The following is a 24,975-nucleotide window of genomic DNA, read 5'->3' as shown; positions in this document are numbered from 1 at the left end:
TGATAATGCAGAGGTAAAATTAATTTATGCAAATTAATTTATTAATTTGAATAAAAACAGTATTCAAATTGGGCTTTAAGCTTCAAAGTAGCCAAAAGAAGAATAAGAATATTATCTATAAGATTGAGGCCAGGCACAGTGGCTCATGCCTGTAATCCTAGCACTTTGGGTGGCCAAGGCAGGAGGATTGCTTAAGGCCAGGAGTTCGAGATGTACCTGAGCAAGAATGAGACCCCATCTCTACAAAAAATAGAAAAATTAGCTGGGCATGATGTTGAGCACCCGTAGTCCCAGGTACTCGGGAGGCTGAGGCAAGAGGATCGCTTGAGCCCTGGAGTTTGAGGTTGCTGTGATGATGATGCCACTGTACTCTAGCCTAGGGGACAGAGTAAGACCCTCTCTCAAAAAAAAAAAAAAAAAAAAAAAAAAGAATATTACCTATAAGACTGATGAGCTCTTTTTCATTTTCATAAGATTATTATTTTTTTCTTAGAAGAAGTAAGTTCTTGTGATACATGTCTAAAGAGAAATTTCTCCCAGGAGTCCACACACAGCCAAAAATTATGTTATATAATGGTCAATATTCTCAAAATAGCTCCACAATAAAATGCAACAGTTTAGTATGACATAATGCCAACATGAAATTCTCTAATTAAAAATGATTCCATGGCCAGGCATGGTGGCGCATGCCTGTGTTCCCAGCTACTTGGGAGGCTGAGGCAGCAGGATTACTTGAGCCCAGGAGTTTGAGGTTGCTGTGAGCTAGGCTGACGCCATGGCACTCACTCTAGCCTGGGCAACAAAGCAAGACTCTGTCTCAAAAAAAAAAAAAAAAAAAAGATTCCAAAAGGAGCCAAAGTAATGTAGTTTAAGTATTTGGTTCTTTGGTCCTCTGATGAACCAGCTTAATCCAGGGATGAAATTTAATCTTTTAAAAATATTCTATAGTCCATTTCTTATATCCTGCAAGCAATAATCCACTAGTATTATCAAACCTTTGCTAAGATTCAGGCAGCGACAAATTTCACGTTATATTCTCCAGCAAGTGCCTGCAGTAGAAATTTTTTCATGGTTTTAATTAAGGAAGAATTTATTGTCCTTGATGTTGAACTTGAAGGGTGGTAAGATTTAAAAGGACAGGAGTTTTTTTTTAATTAAGAAGACAAATTGACTTGTATCTGAACAGATTACTTTTTAACTCTCTACAGAATTTATTAAAGTGACTGCCTGTAGACAAGGTCAACATTTCCCTCAGAAAATAGTTTGGGGTTGTTCCAATGTCATAATTGGTAAATATGGAAATTACTTAAGTCATAATATACAAAATATGAAAAGTAGAAACAAGAAAGGCATAAATATAATATTCTGTAGAAGTAATTAACAGTGACAAACATGTAAGACCTAAATATTTTCATGTGTCTTCCATCAATTTCTTATTTTTCTACAGAAATATTTTCCCCTTTGCTTCAAAACTTCTACAATTCAACACTTTGCCTACAAAGATGGATAGAATTTACAACAATAGGGAGTCAAATTTCCTGTGGTCACTGTAGAAGTAAATAACCTCTCAGAGATTAGACCCAATATTCTATACTTCACAAAAAAAGGTATTTCTATCTTCTTAAAGACAGATAATAGCAGGATAAATACACTGCTACCAGGCCAGACTGTAGCATAATCAATAAACGTACTTGCATAAACTTCATGGTAAATGCCTATATCACAATGAGCAAACAATTAGGAAGTTGCTTAGATTGCTGGAAAGACTACTGGGGAATCTTAATTTTGCATCTTTCTAGGGGGAAAGGGGAAAACTCATTCGGAAAATTTGCCTAAATCTCCACTGTGATAAACTGGATGATTTCTGACTTAGTGTCTGTGCATATTGATTATTAAGATGGCCAAAATCCCAAATTAGCTTTGCTACTCTAAGCTAAACATGGTGCTCCTAAATGCGATTTAAAGATTACAGCAATGCTCATGAAGTGAAAGCTATATATTAAATTTGAAAGAACATCCCTAAATTACTATTGTATTTATTGTTTGGCAAATTAGTTCTTGGAGTACATTTTACACTGAAAAACAAGGTTTCCAGCATGCAGCTTGTTTCTTGTCCTAAATCCCCCTGTTATTGCTGTGTCAGAGGCTTGATAAGGGATTTATTATCTAAGTAGTATTCATTTCACCAACTGCACCAACAAGAGTTTGTTAAAAAGATGCTTACTCTCTGAGTCATTGATGAGAGCTATAATCTTGTGTTAAAAATTTTAAGAGTGTACTCCACAAGTCATACCCTGTGCTACTAGCCCTTTAAACAAAGTTCATGCCATATGACAGAAATAACTGATGGTTTGCAAATTACACCATGCAATGGGACTCCTGCATATTTGGCTTGGTGTCCTTGGAGTGATTTTCAGCATCATTAAGCGAAAAGCACATCATTTCCCAAGTAACAAGGAATGGAGCACATACAGAGATTGACTTGGCATCTGTTACATAAACTTTCTGTTTTAGATTTGCAGAATTTACATAACACTGGAACAAAACAATACCCTGCAAACATATTTGTGGTGTCAGTTCAGTTTCTGTACACTGCCATTCTACAGTCAGCCCTGCCAAGGCTGCTCTGGCTGTTAAATTTTATGACATGATTTTTTTTTTTAATACAAAAATGTTTTTACTTAACTTTTTAAATTTATTGATGGTTTTTAGAACTTTTCTCCTATATAATAGATGCCTATCTTATAACTTAAAAAGATTGAAAATTACTTAACATACTGGAAACTATTTTTATAATTATTTTTATAATCAACAAACTTTGAAATAGCTATAGCTCTCCTATTCCAAAATTAATGTCAACTGAAATTGAATAAGGGTGTCATTATTTCTCTGTATAGGAGTTGTATCTGTGTATATTGTAGATAAGGGTTTTAAAGACTTTTTTGCAAGGTCAAACTCAAAGATATATTTAAAGATTTGTTAAGATTTTTTAAAGATCTGTCACATTTTGTATTTTTTACCTTATATCATGTTATGATAAAAGTATTCATTGCAAGTGCACAAAGATATTCAATAATTCTGAAATAAATATAAAAACTAAAACTATAAAAGTTTAAAACTACTTATCAATAGAGTGCTATAGTCTTCTTAAACTTAATTTGATTCTCCATATGTCAAAAATTTAAAAACTATTAATACCTCCAAAAATTCCGTAATAGTGAGGTAGCTTATTTTTAGTTTTCTCTATCATAAATGGGCTAAATATATGTGAACGAGTTATACATTCAAACTATTAGTGAAGAACCCCCAATGATAATACATTGAATGTATTTATTGTTCAGGTAGTTCAAATCTGGAAATAAAATCTCATCTATTACGAGGATAAAAGAATACACTATCTTTTCTACTTACAAAATTAGGTGAACATTAGAAATTGGGAAATCACAAAATAAACTTATAAATATATCATGGACTACTAGAATCAAAAGTCAAAAATGTCTGGTGCTATTATTATTATTATTATTATTTATTATTATGGTGCTATTATTATTACTATTATTTCAACAGGGTGATAAATTGGTCATTTCAGCATCATTTGAAAGAAGTTTATTTCATAACTTAAGAAGACATCTTCATAATCATTATAATTAATGAATGAATTCAGATCATCCTTATGGCCAATCTGAAAAAAGACTTTTAGGTTTTTGACTGAACCTCCAATAATACTGGCTCTTAAAAATGATTCTAATATTACAGCCTAAATGCAGGACCCCCACTGGCCAAAATGTGCTGGATGCATTGGAACAAATTATCTTCTGGAGAACGGGATCCCTCACAAGGGCCACGGCTTGGCCAGAGAAGCAAGGCTGATTTCGGTGAGGCTCCTTCTCCCCACTTCCACCTGCTGCCCCCGTCCAGGGTACAATCTGCAAAGTTTGCACATGAGCTCAACATAATGGTTTCTCTCGGGCCTGTGGGCGCATTCACTCTTCACACTAGAATTGGGTGACTGTATAACTCAGAGGCCTGGGCCCTCTTTTCAGAGCTGAGAGTCAAAGAAGTCAAGACAAAACCCAATCAGCCACAAAACCCTCAACGTGGGCCAGAAGAAGGCCACAGGCCACGCTGGGTTCTCCTCTCCCAACTCTGCCCTGGCTTACCTGGACGCCAGTGCTCACACGAGGTGCCCGGATTGGTGCTGTCCGTGGCAGGGCCGGAGCAAAGGTAACGGGCCGCCTGCAACCGCAGCTCGGGACAGGTGACCATTTCCCAGCACACTTGCATCCTCAGAGGGCCTTGTCTGAGAGCACCAGCTTCATTTTATATCATTATTAACTCTGACTGATGCATATGCATATTACAAATTACTAACACACGTCAAATCGATGCTTTTCAAATTTTTTCTTTCCGATCACGTCACCACCTGAAACCATTTTCCACAACTGCTTCCATGTGTTCTCCCAGGACAGCTCCTCCAGAGCCACAGGCTTTGACTCTGTGCCTTTGGAACAGCCAATCTTTGCATTTAGTCCCAGAGCACGAGAAAGACATTGCAAGTTGACCTGAACGCTGTTGGTAGGTACTGTAAGATCTAGAGAAAAAGAGATACCAGAAAAGAATACCAGATATGGTCTTCTTTTAGGAACATCTTCTGAGGTTTTCCTTCCTTTTCCCTCTTTCTGTCTCGCTTCTACTTGTGGGTGGCCTTTCTGTGTTTGAAAGCTGAGAGACAGTGGGACCCAACTATGTCACATCTTATTTGAGCTGGCATTTGTGGCAGCAGCAACATTCTAGGTTCATTCAGCTGCCCACAAGCTATTCTTGGTGAGTCTCTAGAGGTCAGTGACTCAAAATAAACGACTCCCTTTCTCTTTTTCTCTTTGATGCCAGAAAATCTCACAATAAGTCAAATGACCTTACTTTAGAGTTTGGATCAGTTTTCAAACTACCTGGAGTGTTCTTAAGGGATTTTATCCTGTACTTTATAAACTGCAAATCTAGATTGTACCATTCTTCTTTGGAAAATTAGGTAAAATCAGCAATCACTAGGAACGTGAGTCTCAACCCCTCAGCTCACTAAACTGTATTTGCACATAGAATGGAAGGGTAGGCACCTGTCTACATAATGGAACCTGTCGGCGCTGCAAAGGGATGCAACATAATAAAGTATCCCTAATTTTCTATTAAAATCCTACAATATACTTTCCTTTATTATATTCAAAAGTACTCTTTGATTTTGTAAACATTTAGTTACCCAGGTTATAAAGAATGTTTGGGAATGTTTGTTAAAACAGTTTATTATGCAACTGCAAGTAGCTGAAAATAAGTTTATATATGACTAATTCCATTAAAAATCTGAAAAGCTAAACCTTCATTAGTCCACAGTTGGTTTCTAATTGATATTCTTGGTCAAATATAGTTAAAATAAAAGAGTCTGAGGGTGTGTGGGGTTTGAATTTATGTAACTTCAGTCAGCATGAGCAAGCTTATTTTGATTTTACTTTGTTTTCTTATATTATGCAGGAATGCTAGTGGTTTGGGAGAACTTTAAGTGCCATTACAAATTATTATCAAACTGTTTAATGAAATAGGCCCCATTTAGTATTGCTAATGTGTAAAAATAACAATGGGGCCCGATTAGAAGATGATCAGAGATTATAACTAAGAAAATCAATGAAAAGTATATATTTGTACCAAGTTGCTCATCCACAAATTATAACTCAAGTATTAATGTTACAGTTTGAATCAAATATAATGTTCAGAGAAATATATCTTTCCATTTCAATGACTTCTTTGACAATAGATGGCCGCCTCATGCATCCATTTCCTCTCAAAGGAGCCTGTAAACAGTAAGGCCATTGTTTGCATGTGCTTGCCTGACTGGTGATGGATTTTTGAGATCATCAGATAGTTTTATGATAGTACTGCAGACACTGTCATATGGGCAGTGTGAACTTCTAGTGCTTTAACTATATATTTAGGCACTTCTTTGTCTACAGTTTGGAGAACTTTAAGCCTTGAATTACAGTCTCACCCCATTCCAATTCATTCATTCGTGTAACCAATATTTATTGAACGTGTATTACAGGCACTGCTCTGGGTGCTGGGTATAAATCAATGAACAAAGGCAAGCAGGAATCCCATTTCTCATGGAGCTTGCACTCCACTGAGAAGAGATGGACTCAAAACAATTCAAAAAGTAAATAGATATAAAATATCAGGTCGTCCAAGTGCACACAAGGTGGTGTGGCAGACAGTGACTGATATTGGGGCAGCCAAAATTAGATAATGTGGTCAGAAAAAGTCTATCTAAACAGGAGAAAATTTAAGATGAATCTGGAATGATGGGATAAAATTAGCCTAGTACGGACACAGGGTCAGAGCTTTCCTGGCAGCGGAATGCAATGGTTGGAAGATAAGAATGAGCTTGGCCTAATGGGTTTGGAGTTGGAGCCCAGGGAGGGAGGGGAAGAACAAGACACAAGTTTGGAGCCAGGCAAGGACCAGCTGTGTAGGGCCTTGCACATTACAGCAAGGAGTTCAGACTCGATTCTAAGTGAGATGGGAAAGCATTGGAAGGTTTTCAGTAGGAGACTGGCATGTTTTGATGTCCACCATAAGCAGTCACTTTGTAATTCGCCTTACAGACTGCTCTAGATTTGCTTTAAAAAGGGAAAAAAATGATTCACACATCACCTACCTATTCAAAAGTCTTAAAATTCTCTTTGGTATCATCAGAATATGACAATTTTTATACATAACATTCTTGACTCTCCGCAATATAGAGGCCATGAACTTTCCAAATGTCACAAAGCACAACTTCCCTCCACATGCCCTGGCGCTATGTTCAAACTCCGCTGGTCAGAAACCTCCGAAATTATCATTTCCTTTCCTCCCTTCACAACCTGCCCATCACCTCACCCCTCAACCACTGTCTCCCTTCTTTCTTCTTCCCCAAGCTCTTCCATTCTATTCCTGTGATATGAACATCTACATAGCTGTCCCAGGTGATTCCTAAATAAGTTATTTTCTCTTTTACCACTCATTTGGCCCTTCACAAAGTGTATCTTTTACATTTTAGTTCATAGGACCAAATAAAGCAACTGTGAGTTTACTGAGATCAGCCACAGTAATTTTCACTTCTTTTTCTGCTCTCACCATGAGCACATAATCTTTAATAGAGTGAATATACCTAGATGCTTGATAAAAGACCAATATGATTCACCTCTACTGAATGTGTGATTATCTGTGTTGTTCTTGCTGAACTTAGAAGTCGTAAGCACCTTTTTGAGGACTGGCTGATCTGGGAACTAGTCTGTGATCATAGAGTAGGATTTTTAAAAAAATCTGTCAGGGGACTTAGCCAATGTCCTTGAATTCATTGGCATCCTTTAGATTTCTAACAATTCTGGAACATTCAATGTTTTTCTTTAAGAAAGAAAAACATCCATGAAGAGATCTATTAACTTGTCTGAGATACTTTCACCTCAAGCCCAAGAATTTTGCAAATGAGTGGGATGAATTACTTTTCCTTCACTATATCTTTTTGGAACACAAAGCCACCACTTGCTGGACTTTAAAAATAAATCAACAAGGTCAGCCATGGCCTTTTCCAGCACTTTGCATCAAGCTTAAATCAATGAAATAGATTTAATTAGCTTGTTTTGCTTTAAAAATAAACTACAGGGAGGTCTTCAACATTGATGGCTCTATTTCTCATGGAGTACAAAGAAAAATCAATTTTGCTGAGCTATAGATTCAAAAAGTAAATACTTAGAATAGACTCAGATACAAAAGAAATATAAAGTATATGGCACTAAACATTGAACTGAGAGCAGTTGAGTTTTTCACTTTCAATTTTAGGACAATAGAACACTTCTTAGTATAGTCTGCTGCCCATTATCTTGGCATCCACCTGGGAAAATGATGCTAGATTTGGAATTGCATATATGCAAATCATATTAGGACATTGAATAAATGTCCTATTTACTTAAATAAAATTTTTATTAGCAATATCTAGACTATGTAAAGCACAAACCACTATAGAAAACAAACATATATTGGGACTAATTCTGTGCTCCCACAGAAAGTCAACACCATTTATATTTAATATAAGTGCTTCTATTAATGAATCTCAAAATCACCTGAAACATAACTGAGAAAGGATCCTAAGCTGTAAGAAACACACATGCACACATATGAAAAAATTCTTATTCAATACCTACTATATTTTTTTAATATTCTTGGTCCCTGCTTTTTTAAAAAAATAAATATTAAACATAAATTATAGCAAGGCATAAAGGAGTGGGTTTATGTTGCTAATTGTAATTGGGACCTATTTCTGTTACACAAAACTATTTCTACATGAAGGCAAAATAAAAATTTCTTCATTCATCACTAAGTGATCACTAATATTTTCTTCAAGTGCAACAACAGAAACAAGGTGATGAAAAGGTAAGATTTAACTCAACTGAAAAACTCACAACTACTAAATATTTTCTTCATGTTCATCTTCCTTAGATCTTCTAAAGAAACTTATGCCAAATGAAAGGGATATTTCTCTTGCTACAATGCAGGTTTCTCTATCCAGGTGTGAAGTTTATATTTATGAGAATTCATAGCCAAAAGTATTCCATAAATTGTTTAATAACACACAAAAAATTTTATTTTAAATGTGTGTATTTACTGTCTCTTTTGACTGCAATGTAAATCCAGAGCTCACATAAAACAATACCAAAGAGGTAAAACAAAACAATACCAAAGAGGTAAAACAAAACAATAAGGTTGTTCATCCTGTTCACCCAACAGGATGAACAGAACGGCATCTCAAATATCAATTCTATCAACCAACATGAATGGTTTGAATGCCCCACTCAAGAGGCATAGGCTGGCTGAATGGACGAAATGATACAACCCAAATATCTGCTGTCTCCAGGAAACACATCTAACCCACAGGGACTCATAGAGACTCAAGGTGAAGGAATGGGAAAAAATATTCCATGCAAATAGAAGCCAAAAGAAAGCAGGTGTAAAAATTCTTATATCACACAAAATTGACTTTAAATCAACAGTAGTAAAGAAAGACAAAAATGGTCATTGTATAATAGTAAAGGGAGCAATTCAACAAAAAGACATAACAATCCTAAATGTTTATGTACCTAACACAGGAGTGCCCAGATTCATAAAGTAAACCCTACTAGATCTAAGAGATAAATAGAAGCATGGTAATTGCTGGGGACTACAACACCCCATTGTCACTGAGCAGATCATCCAAGCAGAAAATAAACACTGGACTTAAATGGGGCTCTAGAACAAATAGGCCTAACAGGCATTTGCAGAACATTTTACCCCAAAACTACCAAATATACATTTTTTTCATCAGCACATGGAACATTCTTCAAGATTGATCATATCTTAGGGCACAAATCTTGTCTCAACAAATTAAAAAAACAATAGAAACCATACCATGTATCTCCTCAGACCACAGTGGAATAAAACCAGAAATCAACTCCAAGAGAAACACCGAATTCAATACAAAGTCATGGAAATTAAACAATCTGCTGCTGAATGATTATTGGGTCAATAATAAAATCAAGATGGAAATCAAAAGATTCCTCAAACTGAACAACAAAGGGGACACAAGCTATCAAAATCTATGGGATTCAGCAAAAGTAGTCCTAAGGAGAAAATTCATAGTCTTAAATGCCTATGTTAAAAAGACAGAAAGATCACAAATCAACAATCTAACACATCTCAAGGAACTAGAAAAGGAAGAGCAAACCAAACCCAAAGCCAGCAGAAGAAAATAAATAATTAGGGTAAGAGCAGAACTAAATGAAATGGAAAACAAATAAAAAAATGCAAAGGATCAATGAAACAAAAAGTTGGTTCTTTGAAAAGATAAACAAAATTGATAGACCTCTTGCTAGATTAACCAGGAATAGAAGATAGAGTATCCAAATAAGCTCAATCAGAAATGAAAAAAAATATATTATAACTGATACCAAAGAAATATAAAATATCATCTGTGAATACTATGAAAATGTCTATGCACATAAACTTGAAACATAGAGGAAGTGGACAAATTCCTGGAAACACACTACCTCCTAAGACTCAATCAGGAAGAAATAGAACTCCTGAACAGAACAATAATGAGCAAGGAGATTGAAGCAGTAATAAAAAAGCTTCCACCAACAAAAAGCCCTAGATGAGATGGATTCACAGCCGAATTTTATCAGATCTATAAGGGATATCAGTCTTTAGTTTTCTTTTTCTGTTGTGTCCTTTCTTGCATTTGATATCAAGATGATATTAGCTTAATAAAATGAGTTGAGGAGGATTCCTTCCTCCTCTATGTTATAAGTTCTTTCTGTAGTATAAGTACCAGCTCTTCCTTGCAGGTCTGACAAAAACAACAAAAATAAATTAATGAGACTTGATTAAATTAAAACGCTTCTGAACATCTAAGGGAATAATCAACAGAGCAAATAGACAGTCTACAGAATGAGAAAAAATATTTGCAATATATACATCCGATAAGGGACTAACAACCAGAATCTATGAAGAACTTAAGCAAATCAGCACACACACACACAAAAAACCATTATAAAGTGGGCAAAAGATATGAACTGATGCTTCTCAAAAGAAGATAGACAAATGTCCAAGAAACATATGAAAAATGCTTAACACCACCAATCATCAGGGAAATGCAAATGAGAACCACAATGAGATATCACCTTACCCTAGTTAGAATGACTTTTATTAAAAACTCCAAAAACAATCAATGCTGGTGTGGATGCAGAAAGGAAGGTTTATACACTATTGGTGGGCCTATAAATTAGTACATCCTCTACTGAAAACAGTATGGAGATTTCTCAAAGAGCTAAAAGTAGGCCTACTATTTGATCCAGCAATCTCACTAGTGGGTATTTACCCAAAGTAAAAGAAGTCATTTTACCAAAAAGATACCTGCACTTGAATGTTTATTGCAGCACAATTCACAATTGTAAAGATGTGCCTATCCATTCATGAGGGATTAACAAAATACTACTACAAAAATACTATTCAGCCATGAAGGAGGATGAATTAATGCCTTTTGCAACAATTTGGATGGAACTGGAGACCATGAGCCTAAGTGAAGTATCTAAAGAATGGAATAACAAAACATTATATGTACTCACTATTAAATTGGAACTAACCAATGAGCACACATGTGCACAGAGGGAAGTGCAACTTAGTGGAAATCAAGCAGGGTAGGGGGAGAGGAAGGAATGGTCAAAAATCTACCTAACAGGTACGAAAACACTATCTGGCTGATGGGCACACTTATAACCCTGACTTAAGCATAAGAAAAGCAATCCATGTAACCAAAAACATTTGTATCCCTATTGTATTTTGAAATAATAATAAAAAGAAAACTGAAATCAAGAATCTTTTCTAACCACAATTGTATGAACCAGAAATTAATAACAGGAAGAAAATTGGAAAATTCACAATTATGTGGAAATTATAAACATGCTCCTGAACAACCAATGGATCAAAGAAGAAATCCAAAGAGAAATTTAAAAATATTTTCAGATAAATAAAAATGGAAACACAGCATACCAAAATTATCAACAAAAGCAGTTCAAAGAGGAAGTTTACAGTTGGATAAACATCCAACTAAAGGAAAAAAAATCCCAAACAACCTAACTTTACACCTCAAAGAACTAGAAAAAGAACAAATTATCCTGCAACTTTATAGAAAGAAGGAAAAAGTAAAAGGATCAGAGCAGAAATAAATGAAATAAAGATTAGGAAAACAACAGAAAAGATTAACAAAATTAAGAGCTGCTTTTTGAAAACAAACAAAATTAAGAAAACTACTATTAGACTAAGAAAAATGGCAAGCCTTTAATACATAAAATTTGAAATAAAAGAGACATAATAACTGATTATCACAGAAATAAAAAGGATTATAAGAGACAACTGTGAACAATTCTGTTGACAAATTAGATAACCTACAAGAAATGAATAAATTCCTGGAAACATACAACCTATCAAAACTGACTCAAGAAGAAATAGAAAACCTGAAAAAACCAATAAGTAGTGAGGTTAAATTTGTACTGAAAAATATCTTGTCAAAGAAAAATCAAGGAGCTGATGGCTTCACTGAAGAATTTTACCAAACATTTAAAGAAGTATTACCCATCTTTCTCAAAGTCTTCCAGAAAATTGTAGAAACACTACTAAATTCATTTCATGAGGCCAGTATTAACCTGATACAAAAGTCAGCTGAAGACACTACAAGAAAAATACAACTATATACCAGTATTCCTGATGAACACAGATGCAAAAATCCCAAACAAAATACTGGTAAATCAAATTCAACAGCACACAAAAGGGATCAAATACCATGATCATGTGGTATTTATCCCTGGAATGCAAGGATGGTTCAAGATACATAAATCAATCAATGTGATACACTACATTAAAGATTGAAGGATAAAAATTTTATGATCATCTCAATAGATGCAGAAAAAGCATTTGACAAAATTCAGTATCTGTTCATGTTAAAAACACTCAAGAACTCTCCCTCGTATCTCTCTCTTGCTGATTCCTACATATCATTCACCAAGACCAGTTTACTTCTACATCCAAATAGTTGTTTCTTTCTTTAACTTCTTTCCATTTATCATTTCTCATTTTGATTTCTGCCCCAGCCTTCAAATTAGGTTCTTTGCCAAGAAATCTTGCTCTCTGTGAAGCCATTCTGTGTACTTTCAAATTTTACCATCCATTGTGGAATCCTTTAGTAACTATACATTGTCTGGATCAGGGTTTTGTACATAGCAGAATAGCTCTCTCACTAATATATTATAAATTGAAAGTAATATATTGAAAGTCAGCACTTAACACAAGGGAATTATAAATAAATAAATAAAAAAGCAAGCAAGCAAGCCTATTCATTGTCCTCATGTTAAAGCCCAAATCCCTTCATGTGGCTTTCAAAATCTTTTACACTCTGAAAAACTGTGTTATTTCTTCAAGCTTATATGCCATTTCTTTTCCTTCTGATTGAAAAATCTAGCAAAAGCTAATATATTTTTGTTCTTTAAATGGACTTGTCATTCTCTCATCCTTTTCACCACTCTCTTTTTAGCATATGAGCATATGGATCAGGGTAAGTATTTTGTTTGTTTCACACAGAAAAACAAATTAGCTATCTGTACCATTATCTCCATCTGAAACATGTACTTTTTTCCTCCTCCTTTTCCTCTTCATATTATCAGCTCTACTCATCCTCCAATCTCAGTCTGTCACATAAACAGAAGAACCTTCCTTAAGTCTTAAACTAGATTGGAACCTCTTGCTATCTGTTCTTAAAACACCTGCACTCCTATAATAGCACATTTTATTTATCCTACTTATTTATCTGTCTTCCTTGAATAATTGACAGTTCTCTGAGACCAGGATCTGTAGTTGTCTCATTTATAGTTGTTCACCCAATGTACATATACTTACTACATAGTGCATAGACTTAGTAGATAATATATGTCTTGACAAAAGGAATACATGATTGAATACATGAATAAATGTCTTAAACTATGAGAGAGAGAACAGTTTCTACTGTCCATGGTAAGTCACAAAATCTTAAAATAATATTTTTCTAAAATTCTTATAGATAAAAACAAACAATTATACAAATGCTGGCGGAGTCCAAATATAACTAAATTTAAAAAGAATCCCCCTACATCCTTATAGAAAATAAAAGATAGTCAATAAGTCTTGAAAAATATTTTTTTTTAAATATTGTTTTCTCAGCATATCATTCCCTTCATTTATTCATTTAACAAATATTTATTTGGTGCCTACTACTATCCAGGCACTGCTCCATCTGTTTCATGAACAACATAATTGGAATGTTTTCTACATGTTGCATCTAATGATTTAATTTTAAAACTAGGACCCATGTGATTTTTAAAATCAGCTCAACACGTAGCTAAGATGATATATAAACAAGGTCCTACGTGATGAAAAGAACTTAATATCTAGACACTACTGACCTGTATATTTAGAATAGCAAATTACATGGTAGAGAGACCCGAGAGAATAATTACCTTGATAGATCACCGCTGGAACCTCCAGTATTGGCCCATGCCCAGTGAGCACGTAAGCATTACAAAGCCAGGCATTTAGGAGAACACCAAGACTCACTCACCATTTTCCTAACATAAGCCAGAATCCATATGCTGTATATGAATCCAGAAAAACAATGAAGGTAAGTTGACCCCAGAACAATGCTAACATAATGTTCTCTAGCTATAGTCAAAGTTTTAACTTAAAGGCTGTAAGTAATGGAAAAATATAGGTCTCAATAATCTGAGAAAAAAACTAGACAGTATATGAGACTCAAATTTTTCTACCTCTGTTTTTATAGACTCATGACATTACATGAAGGATCTAATATTAGGAGTTATTATCTATATGCAGATATATGATCACATATAGTTTTATATATAATCATATGAAATATAAGGAGAGGATAAGTAGTCTTGGAATGGTATTCAAAATACTAACAGTTAACACCATATTATTTTATTCAAAACAGGAAATTCCTATTACTTTCCATTCAAAAAGAAATAGAACATTTACCTACAACAGTTACTCATTTGGAAGATATGTGAAAATGAGCAGTCACTTGGCTTTTGGAGAAATGGAACTTAGAAAAGGGTTCAGATAAATTGTTCTCAGTGTGGATTTTCATTGGCTTCTTCACTGCCCATGACCTATAAAATACTCTAAAATACTCGGAGAAGCTTGAAAACAAAATGTGTTTCCATCTTCACCCCGCTCCTTGCCACTGGCAAGGCCTGCTTCTCTTCGCATGTTTCAAATTAGCTGAGTTAACGTGCCTGGCCTTGTTTAGCAATGACTTCAAATAGCTGGGCCTTTTAACAGGCATTTTTGTATACCAGCGCTATTCATGCTATTATCAAAGACGGAAAAACAATATTTTTGTTAAAAGCTGAGCAAAATGCCAATGGATGTGATGGCGACAGTACACATTTATCATAAGACGCTGGGGAGAAAAGTTACAGAGACTGAAAAATAAATGTTCAGCCTTCCCGAGGCTGGCAGGCGGAGAAGGGAAGACATTGGTCAGAAGGTGCAAGGTTTCAGATAGGAGGAGTAGGTTCTGGGGATCTATCACACAGGATGGTGAATGTACTTAATAATAATGTATTGTATATTTCAAAATGGTTTAAAGAGAGGACTTTAAATGTTCTCACCACAAAAAAAAAAACAATGGTCAATATTTGAGGCGATGGATATGTTAATTAGCCTGATTTGATCATTTGATTATTCCACAATATACACATGTATATATCACATTGTACCCCCATAAATACATATATTATTTGCCAGTCAGAAGTAAAATGCAACTTAAAAATAAAATAAAATATTCTTACTCTAAAAATACTTTTAAGACTAAATATATGAGCTTCCAAAGAAAATGTTTGAAAGGTATGTCTAAATATTTTCAGGGCTAGTTCCTTTTTTGTTTGTTTTAACTTTTTATTAAAATGCTTAGGATACAGGTTGACTTTTTCTTTTATAAATGACTATTTTACTTTTCCTGAAGTAGGACACATATGCACTCTGATAAAACGGAATGGAAGTTCTCGTTTCATGCTAGTTCCCATGCAAGGCTCTTATCCTCGACGTTAGGAGCTGAGCTTCACACAGCTTCTTTCAACTATCCTATTACAGGAATGGTGCTCTGCGGGGCAAGAAATCGACTGATGCTAATTGACTTTTCAATCCCCTCTTTCTCCAGTGGAATAAATCACTTTCACAAAGAACTGCCCTACTGTAGAAAACTCACAGTTTTCTAGCTTGCAGCAAAAGGATTAGGGAAAAATAGGGAGAAAAAAACAAACAAAAGAAAACTAACACAGAAGCAATCATATGTCTCATGTCTCTGAGTAGAGAAATATGGGTAACCTTTAACCAGAGGAAATGAACAAGTGTGTAAGTTAGTTAGAATTGTTCACTTGGGGCTTTAACCCCTTTCCAAAACTACAACTTTGTCTTAATCCAGCTATGCTTGCTAATAATTGAAATGCATTTATTAGCATTTCCCAGACATACATGTCATTGAGCCTCTGCACACGGGACCTGGCAGTGAAAAACTATGCTTTCTCACCAGGTCAGCACTGAAGACTAAGGATGAGAAATCCAACTAAAGAATGATGCTCTCTCACCCCAGTAATGCTATCCACACTTTCCCTACCCTCACATTAGAAGAAGGACTACACCGAATTTACTTCAATCCTCCGCAAATAAGCATGATTATCACAATTTTCAATTTTGAGGAAACTACCTCTAACCTTTTATTAAAGGAAAAATGAACAAAGATATCCTCTCATCCTAAGGCCATCTCCTATCCTTTCATCTTTTATCACAAGAGTAGAATATAGATTAAGACCATGAAAATCCAATTTTGTACGCGGCACCAAGAAAATGGAACACTATAAAATAATCCTCATCGCCCTAGTGAGGATGCCAATGCTTTCAACCTGGGTGTTCACTAATGATAAATGATGCCGCTGCTAAAGGAACAGCTCTACAGAAGGCTTCGAGTCACTGTTTTCCCCAACTTATTTCTGGAATGGAGAAAAAGCAATGTCATACCAGAAAAAAAAAAAAAAAACCTAGAAAAGCTACAGATGTTAACTTTTACTATAAACACCAGAGAATGAAACAGATAACTGAGAAGGAGAAAGGATGTAAGAAAAAAGAGTTGAACACCCCAACAGAGACCAAAATTCTTCAAGTGAGTAAATCTTTCCTAAATTCCAAGGAGTGCTACAATAACCGATTTTTTAAGTCCTCAACTCACAGAATTAAGAGCCCTTAAGCTGTTACCTTTGTCCTTTGTCCTCTTATTCAGAAAAAAATTTCCCCAGAATCTGCAAAAGCAATTGAGACACACTTGCAGTAGGTGACAACGTGAGATATGTTCTCAACTCTTTCCTGGGGTGAAAGTCACTTTTTATAACTGAAAACGAAAAAGGAAGGTGCTACAGAGGGAAGGAAATTTCACAACAGTATAAAAGCAAATACTGGCTGAAATTTGTAGCTTTATAAGTAAAAACAATGATAACAATGACCTACTCTATACTTATAGTAACTCCTCCACAGCGAACAATCTACTACGCATTCTGCAATGAGCTTACCACAGTGGAAACCTGCCGCAACTGCGAGGTCAGAGTTCTGCACCTTTGCCAGTTCTCTGTGCACAGGTGACGCCACCCACTACAAGGCAGTTATAGAGACAGGTGAGCTCAGGGGAGCATCTCTCCCCTACTCAGCAGGAGTGAACTTCACCCACCTGAGCTATGGCCTCCAATGAGTATCCGATCATAATTTTATGAAGTACCTAAATGCCATTCATTAGTCAAAAAAAGAAGAATAGAAAACTCTGGACAAGTAAATTGTGAACTCAAAAAGTTAGGAGGGGTACCAATTACATTAACAACACTTTCTTTAAAAAAACAGAATCACTTTCTTTTGAAATCAACCACAGTGGTGAGATGTGTTTTTCTCTTCAGGTGCCCCGTGAGGGCACAGAGCTGTACCTGGCAAATCCTCCCATCTCCCAAGTCCCAGGATCCCAACCTGCACCTGTACATGGGGCAGCATTACCTCTCAACAGTGTGGGGAAGAGCACATGTCACCACAGGGGGATGAGAAAGTTGACAAGAAGTCTTGACTTCTCAATGCCATATTTGGCTGGAGAACTTTCCTTGTTCTATTAGAAAAGTTCATGAAGAAGCTGTAGACAGAATCAGTCCAGGGAAGCAAAACTATTATTTTCACTGTGCAAACATCTGTCAATATCCCAGGAGAGCCAGTGGAAGCCCTCACCATAGGCTTCCTCGCCTCTTGGGCACACTGAACATGAACACTTCCATGGGGACAGGCACTCGGCTCCTTCAGGCTCACATTCCCTTTCCTGTGCTCTGTCCCTAAAGCCCAAATATCTCACAGAGCTTTTCTTCACTAATCACATCTGCTCTGCCAATTTTGTTACCCAAGACAAGGATTGGCACACTGGATTTTGTTCCATCAAAGCATTAAGCTCAATTTGGGATTCTATGAGGCGAGAATGATCCCCACAGTCTACCAGAAAGACAATCCCATTAATTGCTGGGAGATAATTTTTCCAAACCCAACATGCTTACTTATGCCCACCAAAACTTGTAAAAAGTCATTCCAGCAATTGTCATTTCTGCTGGTGTAGGATGCAGTGTTGGAACGTGTTGGCCCAATCTGTCATCTTTTAGCACGTGAAGGAGAGTGGTTTTGCCAGTGTTGTCCAAACCCAAGAATGCAAGTTTTCCAGGTTTCCTGTGGAGTCCTGGGCACTGGAGCACACTGCTGACGCCATTCCAAGATGGCGTCACTCAAAGATGAAAGATGTTACTAGTGCTTACTACAACCTGCGGGGCTGCTCTGGTGGCAGTAGGCAGCTTGGACTGTCCCTCGGAGCACAGAGATCAGCAGCACTTGGGCACTAGTTTCTCTTCAGTAATAAAAGGTTAAACATTTTCTTTTCTACAATGTATTTAATACCTGCACATTATTCTATCATAATTATGAACCAGAATTCATTTATCCATCTACCACTGGCATTTTACTTATTTTCAGTATTCTATGATCACAAATCATACTTTTGTACACATTTCCTATTATTTCCATAGAGTACCATCACTGAGTTGTCACTGCTGGGTCATGGGGTACTGCCGTGTCATTCGAAAACTTGGGAGAAGGTTCGGCATTGTAATGCTCCTTAGTCACAAACAGGGCCACGGTTCCATATGAAGATGGCCCTATATAAGCTCCCCACTAAGGTGGGCCAGGTGTTATTCACAACTTTTAACCTACTTTAACCCTAGAAAAACTGATTTCAGAGACTTTTCTAATCACACTCATCTTTTTCCTCTGGTTTCTTCAATAAAGAAGTTAATTAGTTAAAAATGCTGGGAGGGGGGCAGGGAGAGGGAGGTCGGGAGAGCTCCACCTTGCCCCTGCAAGCCCCAGGCTCTCCTCCTCCTCTCCCCTTCTCCTATAAAAACAAAAATGTTTAAGATTATAAATATTTTCTACTTGCTCCACAAAGGAAGAAAAAAAATCCTGACTTCAGGAAGGCTGTAGTCCTATCTAAATTCATTCACACTTGATAGAATAATTTTATGTATTTTTGTTTTGTTTGTTTTTATTATTTTTACAGACTCACAGGGTACCTGTGCAAATGTGTTACATGGATAATGGATATACTGCACAGTGGTGAAGTCTGAGTGTCACCCTTACCTGATATGTAACCCTTATCCAATTATCACACTTAGTACCCATTAGATAATTTCTCATCCCACACTCACCTCCCCATTTCATATCCTTGAGGTGGTATATTGAATTATTTATTTAGCAAGTTATGTTTTTAGGTCACCAGTTAAACTAATTTCCATTTGAATGAATGTAAGCATAATTGGCTAGACTGTGGTGTTGCCCACTTTGTCTGAAACAGTCTCTTCCACACACACACAAAAAAATTGAGAAACTAATTATGAATAGAATGTAGAATAATGATTTGGCTTAACAAATCAGTATTAAATGAGGGCTAAAAATATTTGGCTTTCATTTCTTGATAATAGAATAGATACATATATCTGTCTTACTTCCCTCTTGAAAATATACTAAGTTGACTGTTAAAAATGTACAAATAGGTAAGAGAAAAGAGCAAAGGTAATGATACCCCGGTAGTCCACTCATTTCCTTTCTCACAGCCACTGTTCTCATCCCAAGCTGTTGCAAATATCTGCTGCTGACTAGCTCACAGCTATGTCTATCATAAGGAAGCAGAATCTACAAAATGATTTGGGGTATAAATGAATGAACACCAATCTGGCAATAAGGACTCTGTTACCAGTGGTGGGTAGAGAATGAATAGCCCATGACATGCTGTAATAGTGCAATTGTTGGAACATTCATCATCAGTTAACCAGGATGGGATAATGGTGAAGGAAGTTCATTGGCTCGTGCAATATTTCTTTCTTGACAAGTATGAGGTAATAGATTGTTGAATTGGGTGGCTGTGATGGAGTGACATCAATTTAGTGAAGAGAAACAATAGCATGCCCAGAATGATTAATCACAAATTAAGGGCAAAATCTAAAAACTGAAATGCCTTTTTGGCAGCATTTAGCAAAGGCCTGATCTCCTGTCAATGGAAGGCAGACAGAATGGAGGATTTGGGCTCAAGACTAAGTCATAAGAGTAGAGAAGAGATTCAGCGGATGGTAAACACTGCACTTTCCACAGCAAGGTCAGGTAATTAATTGAAAGCACTCACAAGATTCCATGGAGCACAGTCACATAAGGCTTTTTAATAAACACAAAGGATGCAGTACAACAGGAGAAAGAGAATGCAAGAAAGCATCAGAGTCTGAAAGGCTACCTGGGGTCCTTATTCACACAAGGCCATGCTTTGCCTCTGGAATGAACTTCCAAGATTTGTGCAGATAAACTACATTTGGGGAGCACTTTCTAAGGGCTTTCAGCAGGGCTCCCTATTCTCTTAAAGTCACCTATCCAAATCTGGCTGTGTAACCAATTACGCCAGGTATAAGCCATCAGGAAACAAACCACCCTGGGTCCCACCAGGGGGGTACTAAACTTTCAATGGAACGTTATGTATCATTAGTTTGCCAACTACCCTTATCTGGCAAACAGTCAGATACTTCCATGTGTCCCTGGACATAAGCATAGAACTGCCACAGTCCATCTGTAAAGTAATTCTACCCTACAAGAATACTTAGCTTCAGTGAGTTTCCAAAGTCACATCCCTTATAAGGAAGGAATGGGACCCTGACACTTTAGATGTGAAAATCTGGGTAGATACATTTGAAATCTGTGAACTCTGGATGCTCCTAATTCTACTGGTCTGGCAAAAGTAGTCTTTAGAAAATAGTGGCCACCTCTTGCTTAAAGATCACACAGGGGCCTTTGTCTGAGACAAACCGGACACCCTATGACACAGTCTCTTTGATCAGGGTCCACCCATCTTTGTTTTGCCAAGCAGACCAAATAGCACTGAGGAATCGGACTGGCAGAAGTGGGAACAAGATCCTGAGGGTGAGGGATAGAGGAGGAATGATGAAGAATGCAAAGTTGGGAAAATGAGAGTCTGTCATTATGGGCACCTTCTCCCATAGAGACGGGATTTAGCCCTCTGCCAGACTGCAGGAGATGGTGCTAACACATGGTTATGGTGGCTCTTGGAAGCTTGAACAAAGTTGTGGGCCAAAGTTAGTCAAACAAAAATGCCAGAACTGACAGGGAAGGTAGGGCTGAAAGGGATCAAGAGGCCCAAGCAGGTGCGCGGATAGACTGCACGAAGTTGGAAAACCCACCAGCTGGCTGTGTTTCTTACAGGACATGAGGGATACTCCATTTCCCAAAGGATATGGAATGCTCTGGTGAAAGGGGTACCAATATTGTTCAGAAGCACAGGGATGGCTGTCTTCTGTAGGCTAAGGCTGATGAAAGGAGATGCTGTCACAGAACTGGGTTCTAGCAAACAAGGGAGATGACAGGAGATTGGAGCGGTAGGGGTCCCACAGCCAACCCTCAGTGCCAAGACAGAGGCAACCACTGACAGAGCAGAAAGACCTGAGTGGCAGGCAAGTGACCCGACCCTAAGAGAGCCACGGAGCTAGTTAATGGAACATTGCATACCTATAGGCAGGAAAGATGCAAACCAGCAAGTATTGCTTAATTTAAAGAATAAAAATAAATCAACAATGCATAATCAAAAGAGTGTGGACAGTCACCCCAGTAAAAGTGTGATCCCTTCCCCAGTTTCCTGAGCTGATTCTCAGGCTTGAAACCCTACAATTCAAGGAACGGTTTGGTTCCTATAAGTGAGATAGCATTGGAAGTGGACTTTGGCTACCTACCTGAGCCTTGAGCCAAAGCTTAACACTGCTTATAATACTGAAAGAAAAACCTTTGAAAATGATTAGCACCAGCTTCCACAGAAGGTAGGTGTGCTTTCTTTAATAGGACATGGCATGCATTGGAGCAGGGGTCTGCCGTCTACAGTCAAAGCCAGCACAAACTGGTTACTGCCAAGATGAAGCCCAAAGTTGATTACTCATAGACCTTTTGCCTCATTTTAATGCTAAAAATAATGCCCAAGGTGCATATTTAATATGCTAATGAGACATGGGATCTATGAAGAAGCATGATCGCTGGAGGGGCAGCTGCCAATAAAACTGCATCTCTATAGGCTACGATTTCAATGCAAGTGTCAAACTTCCTCTCTCTACACTTTGAAAGTTCCCCAGCCCTCTGTTCAGAGAGCCAGTCTGGCTGCTCCTTAACCAACACTGTCTCCCTTTAGTTGGAGCAAACCTCCCCTCAATAAAGCCTTGTGTGTATAGATTCCTTTTTTGGTCTTGTGCCAGTTTCTATTAACTTGGGAACCAAGAACAGTGAGGTTGGCAACATAAGGAAGGACTCTGAAATGCCATAGCAAGTGTATATTCAGTAGCAAAACCTCTAGTCCATCCCGAGATAAATATACACACAACTTTTTGGTAACTGAACTGGAAAGGGGCAATACCTAGGGTTTTTGAGGACTGTTGGGCATAGGATCTGAGCTGGCACTGACATCCAGGGTCCTGAAGTTATGCTGTGGCCATGCGGAGCTAGAGGATTAATGGAGTCCTTGCTAAGATCCAGGTAACATGGGTCACCTATTAATAGATCCATTCTCCTGCCTTGTGGGCATTTCCCCAGCATCCTAAAGTATCATTAGAATAAACCCATGTGGCAATTGATGGCACTTTCCCCTAGAGTTCTTAGGCTGTGGGACAAAGAGTTCTTGTAGTGGGGAAACCAAGTTGAAGACTGAAACTACCATCTGTCTTGAACCCAGAGACTAAAAACCAGCAAAAAAGAAAGAAAAACAAACAAATCAACAAAAACAATACCACATATCAGAGGAAATGGCAGAGATTAGTGCCACCGTCAATAATTAAAAAAATGCATGAGTGGTTATTTCTGTAATATTCTCTCTAATTTATAAGTCTGATCCCTTAAAAAAAAAGAAAGAAAGAAATATTTTTTTAAAGCGTCTGGAGAAACCTAGATCTTCTAGTCATTTATATTGATTGCAAACCTCTTCATTCTGATATTTAGAGGCTTTTTGCCTGAAGGCAGCTTCCTATTCATTGGCCTTAAGATGAAATCTGACACTAGAGAGACCTAACCCCCCATACACAGAGGATCTATTTAGGCTTCCTGCTCCCTGTAGGGGCCCATTACAGCAATAAATCCACCTACAAAATAAGAGAGGAAAACCAAGCCAAGTCCTTATAATAGTGAAAAAAAAAATCTTCCATTCTTAAATACTATGAGAAAAAAATAAAATATTCTCAGCCGTCATATGAAGAAATCCAACTACAAGGAGAAGACTAATATAAATAAATGATCCTAACTGTCCCTAAAGAAAGAAAATAAAGATTCATGAAAGACAGAAAATATTTAAAATATTTTTACCTGTATTTTCGGAAAGTTCGGAGAAAATGTTGAATCCACAGGATGTGAAAACAGAGCATCAGAGAAACAGTAAACACAGAATGTTATAGGTAAGTATTTGACTTTAAATGTCTATTCTCCATTTCTTTAGTAATAAAAATCTGATTTTTAGCTGGGCATAATGATTCCCAGCTAAAATACTAAACTTTTCAGCTTTCCTTAAAACTGAAGGGAAGTTATGTTACTAAATTCTGGCCAATGAGATGTAACTAAAAGTTTTATACTGAACTTCCCAAAAGTCTCTTAAGTAAGAAATGGGATAAGTTTTATTTTCCTCTCTTAGTCATTTTAGTTTGAATGCAGTTGTCATGCCTGAAACTCATTTTTGTCATCGTCAGCCATGAGGCATGAGTCAAAAATGGGAAGCTATGACACAGGTCATTGCTTGCCTAACGGCAACAGAACTGCAAGCATCCCTGGATCTAATGTATATAAAAAATACACTGTCCTGTTTATGGTAAACTTGGTTGTAGTAAATATTAAACAGAAGTAATCGAGCCCAAGGAGCAGGTCGTGGGACCCCTGATTCAGAACTAGATTCCAGCTTAAAGAACCAGAGTCTTGGGATTGGCATTGGAAGCGGAGGAAGGGGAGACATCTCGTGGGACTGATCCCTCACCCTGTGCCATCTGTCACTACCTCCAGGTAGACAGAGTCGGAAGTGACTTGAAGGACACCCACCTAGTGTCCACTACGGAATCAATTGCTTGCTTGTGGTCCCACTCACTCACTTATGTCTGAAGACAGTAACATCTATGTCTTCACAGCCATTGAAATGCTATTGTGTTGGTTTTCCACTTTAAAAATTAAGCTATATACAAAACATAAAAACAGTGTAGCTACAGACAATATAAATACTGTAAACATGGTAATGTAAAAATAAAGGAATAACTGACGGAAGCTGGAGGTATTTTTAGAGGAAGAGAGGAGGTTAGAAGGCTACAGCTAGGACAGAGAAATAGGGAGATATGATCTAAATCAATTGTAATAAATTATAGAGGTTTAAATATATTTTTAAAAATTATAATGTATCATAAATCAAGAGAAAATGATAACCTAACCATCAGATACATACATCTACAGGGAACAGAAAGGAAACTATAGTGGAGGGAAAGGAGATAAAGCCTTCTTTTCAACAGCAGAGATACAGATGTTTTTGAAAGTACATGAGCATCAAATGACCGCATAACTGGGATATTTTGTAATTATATGAAATTCTTGAAATAACTTCTAACTGCTATGTTTAAAATATTTTAATGGCATCAACAACCAATTTGAGCAAACATTCCAAGTAAAGATTATTCATTATACTTTAAATGTCAGATT

At 36.9% G+C, this 24,975-nt stretch overlaps 1 pseudogene; it reads right to left on the bottom strand.

The window, feature by feature from the left end:
- Positions 1–4,367: 4,367 nt before the first annotated feature.
- LOC105874680 (small COPII coat GTPase SAR1A pseudogene) overlaps positions 4,368–24,975 on the bottom strand; it is a 44,145-nt pseudogene continuing 23,537 nt past the window's right edge.

The sequence above is a fragment of the Microcebus murinus genome, chromosome 15, assembly GCF_040939455.1.
Source record: "Microcebus murinus isolate Inina chromosome 15, M.murinus_Inina_mat1.0, whole genome shotgun sequence".
NCBI classification, from domain to species: Eukaryota; Metazoa; Chordata; class Mammalia; order Primates; family Cheirogaleidae; genus Microcebus; species Microcebus murinus.
Note: the sequence above shows the minus strand (reverse complement) of the source record. Positions and strands in the feature narration are given on the sequence as shown.